Source organism: Cynocephalus volans, chromosome 4, assembly GCF_027409185.1.
Source record: "Cynocephalus volans isolate mCynVol1 chromosome 4, mCynVol1.pri, whole genome shotgun sequence".
NCBI lineage: Eukaryota > Metazoa > Chordata > Mammalia > Dermoptera > Cynocephalidae > Cynocephalus > Cynocephalus volans.
In genome coordinates, this window is record NC_084463.1 from 149,089,867 (window position 1) to 149,095,941 (window position 6,075).

At 47.1% G+C, this 6,075-nt stretch overlaps 2 pseudogenes; one reads left to right on the plus strand and one right to left on the minus strand.

Annotated features, from left to right (window-relative positions):
- Positions 1 to 545: 545 nt before the first annotated feature.
- Positions 546 to 2,521, plus strand: LOC134377117 (E3 ubiquitin-protein ligase ZNRF3-like; annotated as a pseudogene).
- Positions 2,522 to 3,594: 1,073 nt separating this feature from the next.
- Positions 3,595 to 4,522, minus strand: LOC134375327 (olfactory receptor 4A47-like; annotated as a pseudogene).
- Between the last annotated feature and the right edge of the window lie 1,553 nt (positions 4,523 to 6,075).

Genomic DNA, 6,075 nt, shown 5'->3' on the forward strand with positions numbered 1-6,075 from the left:
GAACAATTAGTTACTTTGACCACGTTTTCTACGATATTAGGGGCAGATAATATTTTATTTCAAGACTGATGCAGAGAGAAATTTTATAAACAAAGATTTTATGAATGAGGATTCTACCAGATAAAATAATATGTGCTGGTCTCTTTATTACCTTTAATAAAGGAAATAAGCATGAAAACAATATACATTCCAACATCTTTCCTGAAAATGATATTTTCCAAAATACATGATGTCAAGCTCTGCATTGGATATGTAAAGCTCATGGATTATGGATTATGCTGATTTTACACATTAAAGGCCGAGCCTGGGTCCCTTTTTGAAGGTGATGAACACTGTAAGTAAAAAGGAGTAGGGATATTGAAAAATAGAGGAGCTATTATCAGATATTCTAAACTATATGTGAAGGTTAATGGATTATCTTTGTGAAAATACAGCACCAAACAAAGCTGCCCCACCTGTGGAGATAATATAATTTCTCAATGCTGGCAGCCGCGGGGCCTGGCGCGGCGCGGGCCAAGGACACGGCGTTCGTGGAGGTGGTGCTGTTCGAGTCGAGCCCGAGCGGCGACTACAGCACCTACACCACCGGCCTCACGGGCCGCTTCTCGCGGGCTGGGGCCACTCTCAGCGCCGAGGGCGAGATCGTGCAGATGCACCCACTGGGCCTATGTAATAACAATGACGAAGAGGACTTGTATGAATATGGCTGGATAGGAGTGGTGAAGCTGGAACAGCCAGAATTGGACCCCAAACCATGCCTTACTGTCCTGGGCAAGGCCAAGCGAGCAGTGCAGCGGGGAGCTACTGCAGTCATCTTTGATGTGTCTGAAAACCCAGAAGCGATCGACCAGCTAACCCAGGGCTCAGAAGACCCGCTCAAGAGGCCAGTAGTATATGTGAAGGGTGCGGATGCCATCAAGCTGATGAACATCGTCAACAAGCAGAAAGTGGCTCCAGCAAGGATCCAGCACCGCCCTCCGCGACAACCCACCGAATACTTTGACATGGGGATTTTCCTGGCTTTCTTTGTCGTGGTCTCCTTGGTCTGCCTCATCCTCCTTGTTAAAATCAAGCTGAAGCAGCGACGCAGTCAGAATTCCAAGAACAGGCTGGCCGTGCAGGCTCTGGAGAATATGGAAACCAGAAAGTTCAACTCCAAGAACAAGGGGCGTCGGGAGGGAAGCTGTGGGGCCCTGGACACACTCAGCAGTAGCTCCACGTCTGACTGTGCCATCTGCCTGGAGAAGTATATGGACGGAGAGGAGCTGCGGGTTATCCCCTGTACTCACCGGTTTCACAGGAAGTGCGTGGACCCATGGCTGCTGCAGCACCATACCTGCCCCCACTGTCGGCACAACATCATAGAACAAAAGGGAAACCCAAGTGCCGTCTGTGCGGAGACGGCCCAACAACCTCTCGCGTGGGTGGCAGCAGAGGGTGACCTTGCCAGTGCATTACCCCGGCCGCGTGCACAGGACCATTGCCATCCCAGCCTACCCTACAAGGACAAGCATGGACTCCCACGGGAACCCCATCACACTTCTGACCATGGACCAGCACGGGGAGCAGAGCCTCTATTCTCCGCAGACCCCCACCTACATCCGTGGCTACCCACCCCTCCACCTGGACCACACCCTGGCTGCTCGCCGCTGCGGCCTGGAGCACCGGGCCTACTCACCAGCCCACCCCTTCCGCAGGCCCAAGTTTAGTGGCCGTAGCTTCTCCAAGGCAGCTTGCTTTTCCCAGTACGAGACCATGTACCAACACTACTACTTCCAGGGCCTCAGCTACCCAGAGCAGGAGGGGCAGCCTCCGCCCAGCCTGGCTCCCAGGGGCCCATCCCGTGCCTTTGCGCCAAGTGGCGGTGGCAGCAGCCTGCTCTTCCCCACCGTGGTGCACGTGGCCCCGCCCTCCCACCTGGAGAGTGGCAGCACATCCAGCTTTAGCTGCTACCACGGCCACCGCTCAGTGTGCAGTGGGCTACCTGGCCGACTGCCCCGGCAGTGACAGCAGCAGCAGCAGCTCTGGGCAATGCCACTGTTCCTCTAGCGACTCTGTGGTGGACTGCACTGAAGTCAGCAACCAGGGCGTGTATGGGAGCTGCTCCACCTTCCGCAGCTCCCTCAGCAGCGACTATGACCCCTTCATCTACCGTAGCCGGAGCCCCTGTCGCACCAGCGATGTAGGGGGCTCAGGCCGGGGGCCTGCCGGGCACCTCGAGGGCTCCCCACCACCTGAGGAGCTCCCGGCAGCACATAGTCATGGTGCTGGGCGGGGAGAGCCTTGGCCGGGCCCTGCCTCTCCCTCGGGGGACCAGCTGTCCACGTGCAGCCTGGAGATGAACTACAGCAGCAACTCCTCCCTGGAGCACAGGGGGCCCAACAGCTCTACCTCAGAAGTGGGGCTCGAGGCTTCTCCTGGGGGCGCCCCGGACCTCAGGAGGACCTGCAAGGGGGGCCCTGAGGGGCCATCGTGTGCCTGCTGCGGAGAGTGGCCCCAGCCCGCGAGAAGCGGCCCGTGAGGCCGGTGGTGTAGGTGCTGTAGTCGCCGCCTGGGCCCGCCTCCAACCGCAGGCGCGCCCGCCCCGCCTTCCCGCTCCCCAAGGCTGCGCCGCGGCGGCCGAGCGCTGAGAGGGAGGGGAGAGCGGGTCACGACGCTGCCGGGGCGGGGATAACCCCTCACGTGGAGCAGATGAAAGGGCCGGGGCGCGACGGCCGGGGGAGCCGAGCGTAGCTTGCGACCCACAAAGCAGCTGCTGCTGCCGCCGCGATGGGGCTGTGAGGCGTCCGCCCGCGCTCGGTCCTCCGCCGGCCCGCGACTATGCCCGACCGCGCCCGCCCTCCGCGCCCTCCTGCCAAGGGGTGGCGGCAGGCGGCGGCCGCGGCGGCGGCGGCCCGGGGCCCCTGGGCGCCCACCCGAGCGCGGCCTCATCTCAATTGGAAAAATAAGTAAGATTTCGTCATTTTTCTGCATATCTCCCTCGATCATTCAGAGTTTTTGTATGCTTAGCCTCCTTTTGATTAGTATTAAAATTCTGAAGCATTATTCCTCTTCAGCCTTAATATGCTAAGCAATATGAAAAAATTGTGTATCTAAAGTCTCTTACAAATACAAAAATAAAATACTTCAAATATTAGTATGATCTATATTTGTGTAGGGAGAAGTGAACCAAGCTTTTACATCCCATTTCTTTTTTTTTTTTTTTTTTTTTACATCCCATTTCTTATTTTATTCTTCTGAAATCTGTAATGAGCACTATTAATTCTAAAAAAAAGATTTAACATTATTTAGGAGAGAAGCATGAGAAAATCTCCCATTAACCAGAATAAATTTACAATATTAACTACAGCACATAAATCAATAGTCTTGACAGAGCCATTTTACACCCAAAAAATGAACATATATTTTCCTAAGAAATTATGAAAATCTTTAAAAAAATTTTGATCCCTTTAAGTATTTACATAATAAATGTTATTCATTGTGTCCAAGTTTATTAAATCTGAGGAAAAATGTACTACAATTATATAATCGCACATGGCTTTCCTGGAAGAAGAAACTCTTCGTTGAAAATGGGTGACACATTTATCTGCCACTTCATTTTCTGTTTCTGGTCCAGAGCTTCTTCATGGCATTTTTCATCTCCGCGTTTCTCAGAGTATAGATTAGGGGGTTCAGCATGGGGGTGATAACAGTGTAAAACACAGTCAAGGATTTATCAATTGGTAAGGAAGAAGAAGGAGGTCTCACATACATAAAAATACAAGGGACAAAGAAGAGAACCACCACAGTGATGTGGGAGCCACAGGTGGATATGGCTTTGTGCCTCCCTTCCTGACTAAGGTTCTTCAGAGAGTGCAGAATGACCCCATAGGCGATGAGTAAGAGCACAAAGATGACCACACAGATTGCCCCATCATTGGCAACCACAGTGAGGCCAATAACAGAGGTGTCAGTGCAGGCAAGTTTTAATAAGGGATACATGTCACAGATGAAGTGGTCAATGACATTGGGGCCACAGAAGGGAAGGTTGTAAACAAAGAGAAGTTGAATGACAGCATGCACAAAACCTCCAACCCAGGCCAACAGCAACAGCAGAACACACAGCCGTTGGTTCATGGTTCATGATCATCAAGTAATGCAGGGGTTTGCAGATGGCCACGTAGCAGTCATAGGCCATGACAACCAGGAGTAAAATCTCAGCACCACCAAATAAGTGCCCTATAAAAAGCTGAGTCACACAGGCTTGGAAGGAAATGGTTTTCCTCTCATGGAATAAGTCAATAATCATATTTGGGGTAACTGCAGTAGAGTAAACAGCATCCATAAATGATAAGTAGCCAAGAAAGAAGTACATAGGGGCATCCAAGGCTGGGCTGACCACCACAGTCATCACAATGAGGAGGTTGCCTACCATTGTCAGGACGTAGATGAGCAAGAACACAACAAATAGTATTTTCTGACCCTGGAGGATCTGGGTGAGCCCCAAGATGACAAACTCAGTCACGTTGTTCCTTTGTTCCATATGTCCTTCATTATGTCCTTATTTCAGTGGTCAGGACAAAATTATCTGCAAATATAATTATTACTATTGGCTTCATGAAATTTTAGGACAATTTGATTATTCACTTAACAAAAGGCATTATGATGGAATATGTTCCAGAATCATCACAGATTATAAGAATACAAGGCTGATTAAAGCATGCTCCCTAACCTTAGAAATCTTACAGACTAAGAGAAAGAGAAATAATTAATTAGAGGCATATGTGGAAAAAAGGACAAATTATTAAATAAACTAGCCACAACTAGTTTTTCATCTGAAAGCCAATAAAATTGTACACATAGCTAATAAGGTAAACAATAAATAAATAAAAATGGATTAAAGATTTAATGTAAAACAAAAGCAAGTCTTAAGGGACTACTGCTTTCACATTAATAAAGCAGATGAATTTCTACATTCCAGAAGTGGAAAAATCTTAGCTAATAATTAAAATCCCAAACAAACATATTTGACAATTGCAAAATTTGTTAAGAACTTAGGAAAGGATACCATAAAGTGAATAGACAAAAGTAGTTTGGAGAAGAGATTTAAATTTTAGGGGACATACACAGAGTAAATATCTAACATAGACAAAAATCTCTAAGCAAATAATAAATAAACAAACAAACCAATAGAAAGGTGGGCAAATGATATAAACAAATCTTGATGGTTTAGCCTACTACACACCTATGCTACGTGGTACAGCCTAGGCTACAAACCTCTGCAGCATGTTACTGTACTGAATACTATGTAGGCAATTGTGCCACAATGGTAAGTATTTGAGTATCTAAATACAGAACAGGCACAGTAAAAATACAGTATAAAGGATAAGAAATGGTACACCTATCTAAGGCACTTACCATGAATGGTGCTTGCGGGACTAGAAGTTGCTCTGGGTGAGTCAGTGAGTGAGTGGTGAGTGAATGTGAAGGCCTTGGATATTACTGTACACTACTGTAGACTATATAAACACTGTACACTTTAGCTACACAAAATTTGTTTTAAAAATTAAATAATGCGCTATGACGCTATGATGGTTACAATGTCACTAGGTGACAGGAATTTTTTTGGTTCCATTATAATCTTATGGGATCACTGTCATATATGCAGTCTGTCTTTGACCAAAACATCATCATGCAGCACATGGCTGTATATAAGCATAGGAAAATATAAATAAATAAATATATATAAATATATATAAATATATAAATATATATATATTGCTGTTGTAAACATGGTTTACAATTTTAATGATAATGCAGGAGGAGGCAAGCAGTGTGTGAAAGGATGAAAATGATGGGAGGGAAGAATGAAGCAAAAAAAAAATGAGAGAGAGAAAAAGAAGACTTCACACACAAAAAAAACTATAAGTAGTATTAATATTCATTAGCCCAGTTATCTCTTAAAATAATCCTAGCAGTGACAGCCAGTTGCTCTCTAAGTCTCTGTTGACATTCACTTCAGTCTGACCTCATATATTCTGCCCTACGTGCTCCTCACATTACATGAATTGTCTGTGTTCCTATGGCCAACCTCTG